Below are 16,850 nucleotides of genomic sequence, written 5' to 3' on the forward strand. Positions count from 1 at the left end.
GGAGAGAGGCTAGAGAATCGGCAGTGGATGTCAGGGCTCCCTCAAGTTTGGCGTTGAGATCTCTAACTGCCTATAGAGAGTGACCCAAGGGTTCTCCCGGAAACCCTGCCCCAATGGCTGAGGTGATCAAAGAGCTACTGACCATGATGGGAAGGAAAGCAGCTCTTTTTGTGCACAAGGGCAAGGGAGGTTGGAGCTCAAGGAATTCTGCCATGCTGTAAAGTGTAAACTGTGGGATTAGGGTGACGAGAATGCAGGGTGTATCGGAGTTGAGTGGCACTGAGTTGAAAAGACTGCTTTACACTAAAAGAAGTGTCCCGGTTGCGTAAAAGTCTTAGAGCCGGAGGTAGGGGTGAAGATAGAGAGGCAGTGAAGTGCGCTGGAAGGGGGTGGAGTTGGGCTTACACAGTGGTGGATGGTGAGATTGTCTGCGTATTCTGGTTCCCATAGGGGTATGTCTGCCAGGGGGCAGAGGGGTTGTCTTTCTGCATGGAAGGAGTAGTTGGAAATATTAAGGGGCACGGCGGCCAGCAGTGGGCGCTGTAGTGATGCGCACAAGAAACAATTGGCTGTGTTAAGGGTGTGGTTGAGAAAGATGGTGGTGTCCTGAATGAGCTGTAATGAAGAGTAGGAGAAATGGGAAGAGGGGTGGGGATAAGATGAAGAGGCGCTATCAAGAGTTTGGATAATGACTTTTTCGGAATGTCTGCTATCTGATGCAACTTGAGAGATCTGGGAATGAGAGGGAACATACTTTTGAGAGATATGAGGGTACTGTGGGGGGTCGAGGACCCCCCGTAGTAAACTGAGGCTGTGACTCTGGCAGCCCATCGAGAGTCCCAGGGATCTGGGATTGATAAGGAGAATGAGCCATTGGGATATTTCATGAAACGGTTGGAGGAGTAATACTGTGGGTACTGGAAGTTACCTATGTAGTGAATGGTGCAAGACTAGTAGGGACATCTCCTGTAGGTATCTGGCCATCGCCTGCAATAGGCTTGTTTTTGGTCATAGAGGAAGCAGAGGTAGGGAGAATAAGGGTAGCTGCTAGTGAACACTTCAGTGGAGGGAGGAAAGTGGAGGTATAAAGGCTTAGAGCAGCTTTTCAGAGGGCAGTCTGGTGTGGCAATGAGGGCAGTAACTTTTGTTTGATGCTGTGTGTAAGTCTGTCTGACTTTGAATCGCCATACAAAGGAGGCTGGGGTGGTGGGGAAGACAATAGGAATGAGGAAAAAAAGCGAGAGAGCAGTAAAGGAGGAAAAAGTCATGATTCGGGTATGGATGGCAAAGGGGGTGAACGGGATTTTGGAGGAAAGAGGACAGTAAGGTCAGGAGTCTGGAGGGAGGGAGAGTCTATAAACTTTTGTAGGTTAAGAGATCTTTTAGGTGATGTGGGGACAGAATGGTAAGGGGCGCCCTGAATGTCAGTTTATGAGCTTCTTTCTGTAAGAGCTGTCTAGCGGCTAATGCTCGTAGGCAGGGGGCTCATCCCCGAACTGTGGAGTCTAATTGCTTGGAGAGATAAGCTACTGGGGCAAAGGATGGGCCATAATATTTGCCTAGGACTCCTAGAGCTTGACTGGACCTCTCATGAATGTATAATGAGAAGGGCTTCGACAAATCAGGAAGATGGAGAGCTGGGGCTTCCACAAGGGCTTGACAGAGCTTAATGAAGGAGTGTTGGGGTGAGGAGGATAAAGGTTTTTTAGGGGGGCTCTTGCTGAGGTTGTATAGGGGTCTTGCCAACAGGGTGCAGGGAGAAGTTAGGGATCTATGTTCTAAAATATCTAGCTAGGCTTAGAAAGGGCCTAGAAAGGAAAGGATTTTTGTCTTGGTTTTGGGAATGGGCAGGTCAGAGAGGAGCCATTTTCTGTCTAAGATAATGGACTTTCTTTGTTGAGATAGAAGGAATCTGAGTTAAGTGATAGGAGGGGAAGAGATTTGAGCTTTGACGGGGGATACTCGGTAACTTCTGGAAGCTAGAAGGTTAAGTAGGGAGGCAGTGTCAAGTTGAGACTGTTCTCACGAGAGACTGCAGAGTAGAAGATTGTCTATGTATTATAAGGTGGACTTGGAGTGATCATGATGAAACTGTTTGAGGTCCTGAGCTAGGACCTCTCTAAAAATATGGGGACTATCTCGGAAGCTTTGTGGCAAAACTGACCAAGTGAGTTGTTTAGAATGTCTTGTGTATGGGTCCGTCCAGGTGAAGATGAAAAAATCTTGGGAGCAGGGGTCTATAGGGATAGAAAAATGGGTCTTTGAGATCTAGGACTGAGAAGTGGGATGCTGAGGCTGTATGGATTTGTAACTAAGGGATGGATAGGGACAATGGCTATGTTGATGAGGCAAAGGTCTTGGACAAGGCGGAAAGATCCGTTGGTTTTTTTAACAGCTAATATGGGGGTATGTCTTTGAGATCTAGGACTGAGAAGTGGGATGCTGAGGCTGTATGGATTTGGAACTAAGGGATGGATAGGGACAATGGCTATGTTGATGAGGCAAAGGTCTTGGACAAGGCGGCAAGATCCATTGGTTTTTTTTAACAGCTAATATGGGGGTATTAAATGGGGAGTGAGTGGGTCTGCTTGAATGATGGGTTGGAGGCCTATGAGGGCTGAAGTGGTCAGGGGGTATTGGGCCTGACAGATATACTGAGAGGGGTCACATAATTTGATAGAGGCAGGGGGACATAGGGCCACGGAGGAGCTTGTAATGTCCCAAACTTTGGGATTTACAGGGTGTATGAGGGCAGAACCGGAGCTTTCATTGGGTAGAGGGGGGTCATCGGCTATGAGGGCCATCAGAAAGGGAGTACTGGGGGCTGTGGGAGTGGATATAGTTATGGAAACGTGGAGGAGGGAAAGGATGTCTTGTCCTAGTAAAGGGATGGGACACTGGAGCATAACCAGGAAGGAGTGGGAGAAAGGTATGGGATTGTCTTGGATTGTGCATAAAAGGGTGGGTGGGGGGTTTAATGGGAAAATCTGTTTACCTCCTACTCTGACTATAGGAGTAATGGCTGGCGTGGTAGGGCCCCGGTATTCTCACAAGACTGAGAAGGTGGCTCCTGTATCTAGGAGGAAGGAGATGGGGTGACCGTCTACTGTTAAAGTAACCCTGGGCTCCTGTTTGGTGATGGAAATGGTCGGGTGAGAAGCCCCTGGGCCCCATCAATCTTCTTCTGCCAGCCCCACTATGGCGGGCTTAGGATGGGGGTTGTTCGTCCAGCCTCCCCTTCGGGTGGTTGGGCAATCAGACCCCCAGTGGCCCTTTTTGTGGCATCTGGGGCATGGGGTGGTAGGAGATCTGGGGGAGGGGCACGCCCTTGACCAATGTCCCTCTTTTCTGCACTTGAAACAAGCTCTTGGGGGGGTTTGTTTGTAGAGGGGCGCCCAGGTTGTGGTTTTATCAGCTGGGCCAACATCTGGAAATTGGCCTGATCAGCCTTTTGTTTACGGCATTCTTTCTCCTCCTCCTGCTTATGGAAGACTTTAAAGGCCACTGTTAGGATCTCAGTCTGTGGGGTAGCGGGGCCCTGTTCTAACTTTTTGAGTTTAGCTTTAATGTTGGGGTAGCTTTGAGCTAGGAAGTATGTCATAAGGACATGTCTTCCTTCAGGTGTTTCTGGGTCCAGGCTGGTATACTGTAATAGGGCTTGAGTGAGTCTGTCTAAGAACTCGGAGGGGATTTCATCTCTCTTTTGAATTATGTCTTGGAGCTTTTGAAAATTGACTACTTTACAAGCTGCCCTTTTTCAGACCTGCTATTAAGCAGGAGGCAAAAATATCTCGAGAGCAGAGACTCATGGCGGTGTTATAATCTCAGTGTGGGTCTTGTTCGGGGACAGCAGTGGGGCCAGGGGGACAGGTGGGGTCAGTCCTGTGGGTTTCAGTAGCCTGCATTTGGGCGAAGTCCTAAACTCGTCTACGCTCTTCAGGGAGGAGAGTATTGGCCAGGAGCATGAAAATGTCATGATGTGTGAGGCTGTAAGACTGGAGGGTGTATTGAAACTCCCTGATATATGTCATGGGATCAGTGGAAAAGGAACTTAGGCGTTTCTCTAGTTGGGCTAAATCTCTTAAGGAGAAAGGGATGTGAATGCGCACGCTGCCTTCGGATTCTGCTACCTCCCGGAGGGGGGCGATAATTTTGGGAGGCTCTCGGGACTGAGTCTGAGGGGGACTGAAGGGTTATGGCTCAGTCTGTGGGGGAGTGACGCGGTCTAGCCGTGCCTAGTTGAGCAGGTCCTGAAGTGCAGAAGGGGGGCAAAGAAAATAAAGAAAGATAGAATCGGACCCACATGTCGCCAGCTAGCAGCCCAGCTGCTTACTTCTGCCGCTCTAGTTGGGCTTGAACTCATGACTCTGAATTAAGAGTCCCATGCTCTGCTGAGCTACAGCAGGGCTCCAGTTAATTGCTTATGGAATGCGTTGTTTTCTATTCCTGCCACATCGGCAAGTGGGGGAAGGGCATAGCTAGAAGCAGGGGCGGTGTTTCTACACATCTTCAAGGTCTCCCTATTTTCAGAGTGAGGAGTCTTGGCAAGATATGTTTTTGTGGACAGATAACTTCTAAGGACTGCACCGGTTATTCTCTAGCTTGTGCTTTCCCATGCTGCGTTCAGACATGGGGGGAGGTGCTTTCCCATTCTCTCTACAAATGTGAGAAGACAAAGGCGGTGCCTAACAGGGGAGAAACAGGTGATGAGGGCAAAGACGGTGGAGGCCCCTGGGACCTAGTTAAAGGGGGGCTGAAAGGCTCAGGCTTAATCTGCAGGGAATGAAGGTGGAGGAGGTGAGATGGGGGAGGAGATGGTTGGGGAGGAAGGGAGAAGGGCTGTTGTAGGAGAAGAAGGGGAAGGGAGTGAACAGGAGGCTTCTGCGGGGGCGGCGGCTTGCAGGCTAGGAGAACTTGGGAGGGGGCGGGGAGAGGAGGAGGTGGAAAGCTTCAATATAGGGAATCTCCTTCCATTTTTTCAGGCGCTGGCAGTAGTTAAAAAGATCGCGAGTGATGTTAGGATCAAGAGTTCCCCCTGCGGGCCATTGCTTGTTATTGTCTGGGGGGTATGTCGGCCAATCTTGGGAGCAATATTTACGGAGAAGTTTTGGTTTTATATCAGGCATCAGGGAGAGGGTAGCCAGATGCTTAAGCAGGCATTCAAGAGGTGAACTTTCAGGGAGGGATGAGGAGGCTCCCATGGCTAAAGGACAAAGAAGGAGACAAACAGGGGAAGACGAACGGAGATCCTCGGACTGGAAGCAGACCACAAGGAGACAAAGGGCATCCCCGATGATCCTTGGTGGTCTGCGGAAACTCGTATACGAGTCGGAATTTCTTGGGAAGTGTGGGTCATCACCCAGACTTCCCTAAGAAGGCAGAGTGCCGGAGTCTCGAGGTACCTAGCGCTAGGCGTTTTCGGCGGATGGAACAGAAGGAGGAGGGGGGGAAAAGGGAGCGTTCTCATCCACAAAGGAGTCACCTCGTTTATGGCTGTTGGAGGGGGATGCCTGAGAGTCAGCCGCAGCCGTGAAGGCCTGAGGCGGGGATTTATGACTGTCGGAGGAGGGGCCTGAGCGTCCGCCACAGCCGTAAAGGCTTGAGGCGGGGATTTATGGCTGTTTGGGGAGGGGCCTGAGGGTCCGCCGCAGCCGTGAAGGCCTGAGGCGGGGAGAGTTCCCTCCTCATCCCCGAGCGTCAGGGACTTGCCAGATGATCACGGTCAATGGCACTGCGATAGCTTGGGGAAGAGTGGCCCACCCCGGGGAAATTTTGCTTAAAAACTTTCAGCACTGATGGAAGGGATGGTGAATGCGTCTGACTGTCGGAGGAGGGGCCTGAGCATCTGCCGCAGCCGTAAAGGCTTGAGGCGGGGATTTATGGCTTTTGGAGGAGGGGCCTGAGGGTCCGCCGCAGCCGTGAAGGCCTGAGGCGGGGAGCATTCCCTCCTCATCCCCGAGCGTCAGGGCCTTGCCGGACGATCACGGTCAATGGCACTGCGATAGCTCGGGGAAGAGTGGCCCACTCCGGGGGGAAAACTTACCTAAAGGCCAGAGAGGAGTGGTGAGTGTGATGAGCCAGCTCCGGAAAAAGAGGACGAGGGCAAGCTGCTGCTGGTGTCGGGGGAAGACGGGGCCCAGTTGGGGTGTCCCGTCTCCCGGGTTTCGGCACCAATGAAAGGAAAGGAGCGACACATAGCAGCAATTCACCGGAGAATTCCGCTTTATTAGGGAAAGGTGCTGGGTTATATAGGAGGGGGCATGAATTGATTGAGGTGTCACTTCTATGGGGCTGTTGGCTGTTGGCTAGGTGCTGGGATTGGGAGGGGGGCGAGAGGTGATTGGGCTTCAGGTGGCGCCGGCGGGAACTGAGGACCCCGAAGAGAAGCCGGAAGTTTGCCATCTTACTGGTGGGGACCCTTCAATCATACCTGAGAGACATGTACGTAAACTAAGATATGAACAGACAGCTTTAAGGAACTAAGATTGACTTTATAAAGCCAACAAAGGCCCTTAGAAGAACTGGCCTGGTACCTTGCTTACAGAGTTCCCAGCAGCCTGACCAGGTGAGTAAGGAAGGTCACTTCCTGGCAAGAGCAGGAACCTCAGGAATGTCTTGGGAACCTCAAGAAGAGAGGAATTCACCCAAATCTACAGGTACTGCAGGCACAACCTGATGGCAAGTCTGGCTTAGCTTTCTGGCCTCACAAAGCCTTTAAAAGTTCAATCTGAAATTCCTTACAAAAAGTTCCAGCAAAGGACATTTAAAAGATCCCATGTAATCAATTACTCTTCTTGCTGCACTTATGCAAATAATCAAGCCAACTGTTAATTATTTTCTTAATCTGGTTACTTGTAATAAAAATGAGAGTGATTTTAGAGAAAAGCATTGTTTCAATAATGTAGTCTTCTCTATACTAAATCCTAATACTAGTCATTGAGATGTAAACTCAATCCAGAATTCTAGTTTCCCCCATGATAGCTGGCTATGATTCTCAATTAGACTCTTCATATTTCTAGTTCTCATATTCAGCCATGCATTCTTAATCTCATCAAGTTTGTCCTTCCAGAATGGAAAATCCAACTCCAGATGTTGCTACTTAACCTAATAACAATTTGTTCTATATTGCCTAGAAGCCACAAAACTGCAAATAGTAATAGAAATGAAGTCCAGAATAGAAGCACCAACATTCCGAGGCCCTCTCAACTGACCAGTGATGGAGATCTAGCTGCACCCTTTACTGCACCCCCTCTCAGCATGAAGCAGCCAAAGCGGTCGTTGCCCTCTTTCCCTAGCAGCAGCTAGAGTCTCCATTTGTAGAGGGGGGAATGAGACTGGGGCCATAGGCTTAGAAGAAGGTAAGAGCCTCTGAAGAAAGCAAGGCAGGCTATTTGCAGTCAGAGCAATGTAAAACTAGATGATAGCAAACCACCCCCCTACTAAAACTATGTTGAACATTAAGCTCTAGAATCATTCTTCAGTGAGATCAGTTAATATTCCCCAGATAAAGAAGAGTAGCACATGTTTTATCATGCTAATCATTTTTAACCATGTGTAAAATTCACATTAGCATACTAAAAGGCCCAGGCCTATGTGCTGTCTTTCCTCCTTCAGATCTGACAGGTAATTTTGCAAACTGAGCAACTAACTACAGACCCAGCTGTAGACGGTGTTAGACTGGAGGAAGGAAAAACAAGGACATGCAAACAGAACAGAGAGATACCATAAAAGGAGAACAGACCAGACACCAAGGTCCGTGCCTTATATGGAAAGGGGAAAGCTCTTCCTGAATTCCATCCTTCTGATGTGCCAACTAAGACCTGGAAGTCAGCCTCCTCCCTCTTGGAAGGAAAAAAGTTTCTAGTTGTCTATTATGTCACCTTTAGTCAATCATACCTCTCCACGCCCCCTAGGATAGCTTGCCCACTCCTCCCCTCCTAACCCCTTATAAGCCCCCACCTCCCTGACTGGGTGTGACTTCCCCAGCCTATGTTTCAGACATGGGAACATCACCTGGGAATTGAGCTCAAATAAAGTACCTGGCCCTTTGTTGCCTCTCTTTGCCTGCTTATTTCGGGTAAAATTTATCTTACAGATGGTATAGTAAAAGACAGGATTCTTTAGCAAATAAACAATACCTCAGCCCACCTCGGGAGCTGAGCAGGCAGCCTTTTGATATGCTCCCAGACCAAAACACCAGTATCCCAAAGAAAAATCAAGGCAGGAAATTCCTTAAGTTAATTTTTAATATTCAGAGACCACTTAACAAGTCCTTCCCCAAGGCTTTAGGGATAGTCCCCACCTTTTTGGACAGGCTTTAACACAAGACCTCAAATCCCTTACTCTCTCAAGCTCCACCCTCCTTCAATATGTAGATGATCTCCTCCCATACAGTCCCTCCCTATAAACCTCACAACAGGATATTATTCTCCTTTTAACCTTTCTCTCAGAACATGGCTTTCAGGTTTCACCCTCCAAAGTTCAGCTGTCTGCCACTCAGGTCACATACCTGGGAGTTCAGCTCTCCCAGTGCTACAAGGCCATTACCATAGACAGGAAAAAAATTCTCCAAACCATGCCCATTCCAAACAACAAAGACACCATCCCTAATTTCCAAATGACAAGGACCATACATAGTAATCCTTTCCACACCAACTGCAGTTAAACTCCAGGGTCTTCCCCATTGGATACACAACTCCCACCGTAAGCTATTTGTCTCCCCTTATTCTCCTCCCACCAAATCTCCCACAGGTTCCTACTCCACCCCGAAAGGACCTCCTATTCTCCACATTTTGCACTGCTCATCTCCACTTCCACTCATCACTGAAGAAGATTCTGAGAGCACGGAGTCCTAAGACCTCCCTTACAACTGCCATGTGTCATGCTTCAAGACTGTTAACCCTGGTCTCAACACTTACTCTCTCACCAGACGTATCTTTCCAACACCACCCCTTTCTTCTCTTTCAGACTGTCCAAAAGATTGCACCATCAGGATTCCTTTTGCCCTACAGGTTGCTTTTCTGCCTACACATATGTCCCCAATGAAGGGCCCCCACCAGTAAAATGGCAAACTTCCGGCTTCTCTTCAGGGTCCTCAGTTCCCGCCAGCGCCACCTGAAGCCCAATCACCTCTCACCCCCCTCCCAATCCCAGCACCTAGCCAACAGCCACCACCCCCGTAGAAGTAACACCACAATCACCCATGCCCCTTCCTATATAACCCAGCACCTTTCCCTAATAAAGCGGAATTCTCCAGTGAATTGCTGCTGTGTGTCGCTCCTTTCCTTTCATTGGTGCCGAAACCCGGGAGACGGGACACCCAACTGGGCCCCGTATTCCCCCCGACACCAGCAGCAGCTTGCACTCGTCCTCTTTTTCCGGCGCTAGCTCATCACACTCACCACTCCTCTCTAGCCTTTAGGTAAGTTTTCCCCCTGGAGTGGGCCACTCTTCCCCGAGCTATCGCAGTGCCATTGACCATGATCGTCCGGCAAGGCCCTGGCGCTCGGGGATGAGGAGGGAACTCTCCCCGCCTCAGGCCTTCACGGCTGCAGTGGACCCTCAGGCCCCTCCTCCAACAGTCATAAATGCACTCACCGTACCTTCCATCAGTGCCGAAACTTTTTAAGCAAAATTTCCCCGGGGTGGGCCACTCTTCCCCGAGCTATCGCAGTGCCATTGACTGTGATCGTCCGGCAAGGCCCTGACACTGGGGGACGAGGAGGGAACTTTCCCCACCTCAGGCCTTCATGGATGCAGCAGACCCTCAGGCCCCTCCTCCAACAGCCATAAATCCCTGCCTCAGGCCTTCAGCTACGGCAGACCCTCAGGCCCCCCCTCCAACAGCCATAAACAAGGTGACTCCTTTGCGGAAGAGAACTCTCCGTTTCCCCCTCCTCCTCCTTCTGTTCCATCCACCGATATCTATTCTGTCTGCCGAAAATTCCTAGCACTAGGTACCTCGTGACTCTGGCACTCTGCCTTCTTAGGGAAGTCTGGGTGACGACCCACACTTCCTAAGAAATTCCGACTCGTATACGGGTTTCTGCAGACCACCAAGGATCATCGGGGACACCCTTTGTCTCCTTGCGGTCTGCTTCCAGTCCGAGGATCTCCGCTCATCTTCCCCTGTTTGTCTCCTCTGTCCTTTAGCCATGGGAGCCTCCTCATCCCTCCCTGAAAGTTCACCTCTTGAATGCCTGCTTAAGCATCTGGCTACCCTCTCCCTGACGCCTGATATAAAACCAAAACTTCTCCGTAAATATTGCTCCCAAGATTGGCCGACATACCCCCTAGATAATAACAACCAATGGCCCGCAGGGGGAACTCTTGATCCTAACATCACTCATAATCTCTTTAACTACTGCCAGGGCCTGAAAAAGTGGAAGGAGATTCCCTATATCAAAGCTTTCCGCCTCCTCCTCCCCCACCACCACTCCCAAGTTCTCCTAGCCTGCAAGCCACCGCCCCCACATAAGCCTCCCGTTCACTCCCTTCCCCTTCTTCTCCTACAACAGCCCTTCTCCCTTCCTTCCCCACCATCTCCTCCCCCATCTCACCTCCTCTGCCTTCATCCCCTGCAGATTAAGCCTGAGCCTTTCAGCCCCCCCTTTAACTAGGTCCCGGGGGCCTCCTCCATCTTTGCCCTCATCACCTGTTTCTCCCCTGTTAGGGACCGCCTTTGTCTTCTCACATGTTTGTAGGGAGAATGGGAAAGCACCTTCCCCCATGTCTGAATGCAGCATGGGAAAGCACAAGCTAGAGAACAACTGGTGCAGTCCTTGGAAGTTATCTGTCCACAAAAACATATCTTGTCCTCAAAGATGAGCCAAGACTCCTCATTCTGAAAATAGGGAGACCTTGAAGATGTGTAGAAACACCGCCCCTGCTTCTAGCTATGCCCTTCCCCCACCTGCCAATGTGGCAGGAATGGAGAAAAAAGAACATTCTGTTTATGCATTCCAAAAGCAATTAACTGGAGCCCTGCTGTAGCTCAGTTAGTAGAGCATGGGACTTTTAACCTCAGAGTCATGAGTTCAAGCCCAACTAGAGCAGCAGAGGCAAGCAACTGGGCTGCTGGCTGGTGACACGTGAGTCCGATTCTATCTTTCTTTATTTTCTTTGCCCCCCTTCCACACTTCAGGACCTGCTCGACTAGGCATGGCTAGACTGCGTCACTCCCCCACAGACTGAGCCAGAACCCTTCAGTCCCCCTCAGACTCGGTCCTGAGGGCCTCTCAAAATTATCACCCCCCCACTCCAGGACGTAGCTTAGACAGACTCACTCAAGCCCTATTACAGTATACCAGCCTTGACCCAGAAACGCCTGACGGAAGACATGTCCTTATGACATACTTCCTAGCTCAAAGCTACCCCAACATTAAAGCTAAACTCAAAAAGTTAGAACAGGGCCCTGCTACCCCACAGACTGAGATCCTAACAGTGGCCTTTAAAGTCTTCCATAACCAGGAGGAGGAGAAAGAACGCCGTAAACAAAAGGCTGATCAGGCCAATTTCCAAATGTTGGCCCAGCTGATAAAACCACAACCTGGGCGCCCCTCTACAAGCAAGCACCCCCCAGGAGCTTGTTTCAAATGCGGAAAAGAGGCACATTGGTCAAGGGTGTGCCCCTCCCCCAGATCTCCTACCACCCCATGCCCCAGATGCCACAAAAAGGTCCACTGGGGGTCTGATTGCCCAACCACCCGAAGGGGAGGCTGGACAAACAACCCCCATCCTAAGCCCGCCGTACTGGGGCTGGCAGAGGAAGATTGACGGGGCCCGGGGGCTTCTCGCCCAATCATTTCCATCACCAAACAGAAGCCCAGAGTTACCTTAACAGTAGACAGTCGCCCCATCTCCTTCCTCCTAGATACAGGAGCTACCTTCTCAGTCTTGCGAGAATACCGGGGCCCTACCACGCCAGCCATTACTCCTATAGTCGGGGTAAGAGGTAAACAGATTTTCCCATTAAACCACCCCCCCTTTTATGCACAATCCAAGACGATCCATACCTTTCTCCCACTCCTTCCTGGTTATGCACCAGTGTCCCATCCCTTCACTAGGACAGGACATCCTTTCTCTCCTCCATGTTTCCATAACTATATCCACTCCTACAGCCCCCAGTACTCCCTTTCTGATGGCCCTCATAGCCGACAACCCCCCTCTACCCAATGAAAGCTCCGGTTCCACCCTCATACACCCTGTAAATCCCAAAGTTTGGGACATTACAAGCCCCTCCGTGGCTCTATGTCCTCCTGCCTCTATCAAATTACGTGACCCCTCTCAGTATATCTGTCAGGCCCAATACCCCCTAACCACTTCAGCCCTCATAGGCCTCCAACCCATCATTCAAGATCTCTTAAACAAAAATTACCTCAGACCCACTCACTCCCTGTTCAATACCCCCATATTAGCTGTTAAGAAAACCAACAGATCTTTCTGCCTTGTCCAAGACCTTCGCCTCATCAACATGGCTGTTGTCCCTATCCATCCCTTAGTTCCAAATCCATACACCCTTTAATCGCAGATCCGTGCCTCAGCCTCCCACTTCTCAGTCCTAGATCTCAAAGATGCATTTTTTCCTATCCCTCTGGACCCCTCCACCCAAGGTTTTTTCGCCTTCACCTGGACGGACCCATACACAAGACATTCTGAACAACTCACTTAGACAGTTTTGCCACAAAGCTTCCAAGATAGTCCCCATATTTTTAGACAGGTCCTAGCTCAGGACCTCAAACAGTTTCATCATGATCACTCCAAGTCCACCTTATTACAAAACATGGACAATCTTCTACTCTGCAGTCCCTCATGGGAACAGTCTCAACTTGACACTGCCTCCCTACTTAACCTTCTAGCTTCCAGAAGTTACCAAGTATCCCCAGTCAAAGCTCAAATCTCTTCCCCTCCTGTCACTTACCTCAGATTCCTTCTATGTCAACAAAGAAAGTCCATTACCTTAGACAGGAAATGGCTCCTCTCTGACCTGCCCGTTCCCAAAACCAAGACAGAAATCGTTTCCTTTCTAGGCCTGGCTAGGTATTTTAGAGCGTAGATCCCTAACTTCTCCCTGTTGGCAAGACCCCTATACAACCTCAGCAAGGGCCCACCTAAAGAACCATTATCCTCCTCACCCCGACACTCCTTCATTAAGCTCCGTCAAGCCCTTGTAAGAGCCCCAGCTCTCCATCTTCCTGATTTGTCGAAGCCCTTCTCATTATACATTCATGAGATGTCCAGTCAAGCTCTAGGGGTCCTAGGCCAATATTATGGCCCATCCTTTGCCCCAGTAGCTTATCTCTCCAAGCAATTAGACCCCACAGTTCTGGGATGGGCCCCCTGCCTATGAGCATTAGCCACTAGACAGCTCTTGCAGAAGGCAGCTCATAAACTGACATTCAGGGCGCCCCTTACCATTCTGTCCCCACATCACCTAAAAGATCTCTTAACCTACAAAAGTTTATAGACTCTCCCTCCCTCCAGACTCCTGACCTTACTGTCCTCTTTCCTCCAAAATCCCGTTCACCCCCTTTGCCGTCCATACCCGAATCATGACTTTTTCCTCCTTTACTGCTCTCTTGCTTTTTTTTCCTCATTCCTATTGTCTTCCCCACCACCCCAGCCTCCTTTGTATGGCAATTCAAAGTCAGACAGACTTACACACAGCATCAAACAAAAGTTACTGCCCTCATTGCCACACCAGACTGCCCTCTGAAAAGCTGCTCTGAGCCTTTATACCTCCACTTTCCTCCCTCCACCGAAGTGTTCACTAGCAGCTACCCTTATTCTCCCTACCACTGCTTCCTCTATGACTAAAAACAAGCCTATTGCAGGTGATGGCCAGACACCTACAGGAGATGTCCCTACTGGTCTTGCGCCATTCACTACATGGGTAACTTCCAGTACCCAGAGTATTACTCCTCCAACCGTTTCATGAAATATCCCAACTCATTCTCCTTATCAATCCCAGATCCCTGGGACTCTCGATGGGCTGCCAGAGTCACAGCCTCAGTTTACTACGGGGGGTCCTCGACCCCCCACGGTACCCTTCATATGTCTCGAAAGTATGTTCCCTCTCATTCCCAGATCTCTCAAGTTGCATCAGATAGCAGACATTCCGAAAAAGTCATTATCCAAACTCTTGATGGTGCCTCTTCATCTTCTTATCCCCGCCCCTCTTCCCATTTCTCTTACTCTTCGTTACAGCTCATTCAGGACACCACCATCTTTCTCAACCACACCCTTAACACCACCAATTGTTTCTTGTGTGCATCACTACAGCGCCCACTGCTGGTCGCCGTGCCCCTTAATATTTCCAACTACTCCTTCCATGCAGAAAGACAACCCCTCTGTCCCCTGGCAGACATACCCCTATGGGAACCAGAATACGCAGATAATGTCACCATCCACCACTGTGTAGGCCCGACTCTAGCCCCCTCCAGCGCACTTCACTGCCTCCCAACTCCAGCACACCCTGCATTCTCGTCACCCTAATCGCACAGCTTACACTTTACAGCATGGCGGAATTCCTTGAGCTCCAACCTCCCTTGCCCTTATGCACAAAAAGGGCTGCTTTCCTTCCCATCATGGTCGATATCTCTTTGACCACCGCAGCCATTGGGGCAGGGTTTTCGGGAGGAGCCTTGAGTCACTCTCTATGGGCAGTTAGAGATCTCAACGCCAAACTTGAGGGAGCCCTGACATCCACTGCTGATTCCCTAGCCTCTCTCCAAAGACAGGTCACTTCGCTAGCTAATGTCACCCTTCAAAACCGGCAGGCCTTAGTTCTGCTTACAGCTGAGAAGGGCGGCACCTGCGTCTTCCTCTGGGAAGAGTGCTGCTATTACATCAACGAATCCGGCATTATAGAAACTGACATTACCAAACTCACCGACCTTGCCTCCAGCCTCCACTCTGCTTCCAATTCCAACCCATTCTTTTCAATACTAACAAACCCCCTCCTTACCTGGGTCTGGCCCATTGCAGGCCCCATAATAATCATTCTTCTCACCTGTCTCTTCTTACCCTGTATAATAAAGTTCATCAAATCCCAAGTCGGAAAAAATCTCTAATCAAGCTTTCAATCAGCTTTTACTCAGGAACTACCAGCTTCTGGCCACAGAAGATCCCTCATCCTCACATAACCTCCTCACACTGAGATGGACCCCTCTCCCGCTGAAAACTGTTCATGGAAACAATTGCCGCAGACGCCTGGCTCCTGACACCCATATCCTTTTGGCACCATTGGAATCAACAGGTCCTCGACCTATGGTTACAGGGAACCTTCACTGATTTCCAACCTGAAGAAGTCCACATCTACTCGTCCTTACTGTGGGGAGTCCTATCAACCCTTTCCTCCCTATCCTCAAGCCCTCACTCCCTTCTCCGCCCCCATTCAGCAGTAAGCAATCAGAGAAAGCAACATCCACAACCCCATAGAGGAGAAAGGGGGGAATGAAGGGCCCCCACCAGTAAAATGGCAAACTTCCGGCTTCTCTTTGGGGTAGGGGGGCCTCGGTTCCCGCGGGCGCCATCTGAAGCCCAATCACCTCTCGCCCCCCTCCCAATCCCAGCACCTAGCCAACAGCCAACAGCCCCATAGAAGTAACACCATAATCACCCATGCCCCTTCCTATACAACCCAGCACCTTTCCCTAATAAAGCGGAATTCTCTGGTGAATTGCTGCTGTGTGTCGCTCCTTTCCTTTCACCCATCAATTCTATAATTCAGCCACCCTATGTAAACATAGCAATCAGCCCAAGTGCAAAAAATTTCTAACCAAACCTTTAACCCGCTTATATCACAGGATTACTAACCCCTCTCCAAAACGATGCTCCTTATTCAACCTGGAACAAGCCATCACCACTGCAAACCTAGGGCTCATCTGAAGACCTCCCCCATCAATACAAAAATGAACTTCATCACTCCTATCAGCAAGAAGCAGTTTACTGAAGACTAACTTTCACCCCTTCCCAAATCCTCTACCACTTATAAAACAGAAAAGGGAGGAATGTAAGAATATAGTAATTTATCCTCCATTTACCCCATGGTCCCAAGCACAGAAGCTGGTGAGAATTATTCCTGGGCTTGCCTGGGTTTACCCCGCCTTATCTCTAAACATCCCGACCCTCCCCCAAGGCAATAGGCCGAGCGGATCCCCCACAATAAAAGGCACAACGTTCTGCACCACACTGCTACCTTCTCTCTCTCTTTGTCTCTGTCCCCCTGCGCGCGCTCTCTCTCTCTCCCCCTCCCTCTTCCTGCTCTCTGTCTCTCCCCCCTCCCCCTGGGGCAGCCACTTTCTCTTCCAGATAAAATCTCTTGCGTGGGTCCGTGTCTCCTGAGTCGTCCTGGGTAAGGAGGGTCGCGGGGAGATACCCTTTCAGTCCTCAGTAGGATCTGAATAAACTTTCTTAAACATAGTCGTTGTGGGTAAAACTAACATTTCCAGAATATCTCTCCTTGCTTTAGTGCATTTGCATATCCTCAGGGGTGGAGAGAAGTTCATCTCCATGTCAATGGGTAATATTACCTAGGCAACCGAGGGCCTGTCTGAACCTGACAGTTTAAGGGGAGGGGCTGGCTTGCCTGCTGCCTTCCTTCCAGAGCAGGGGAGAGAGATGGCACTGGGCTGCAGTTTGTAAGGAATAAATGGGTTTTAAACTTTATTTCTCCCTTTGACTGATTTCGGTTTTTAGAGGTATTTTGCCCCGGGATTTCCTTTACCCGGACTTAGAGTCGTATTGATGTCTATCAGCACTAATTAACCGTCAAAAATTATAAATCGGGACATCGCACTTAAAATTCTAGAATTCGAAACTTTTTTAAGCAAAGTTGCAAGATTCAGGCA

The sequence above is a fragment of the Manis javanica genome, chromosome 6, assembly GCF_040802235.1.
Source record: "Manis javanica isolate MJ-LG chromosome 6, MJ_LKY, whole genome shotgun sequence".
Taxonomy (NCBI): domain Eukaryota; kingdom Metazoa; phylum Chordata; class Mammalia; order Pholidota; family Manidae; genus Manis; species Manis javanica.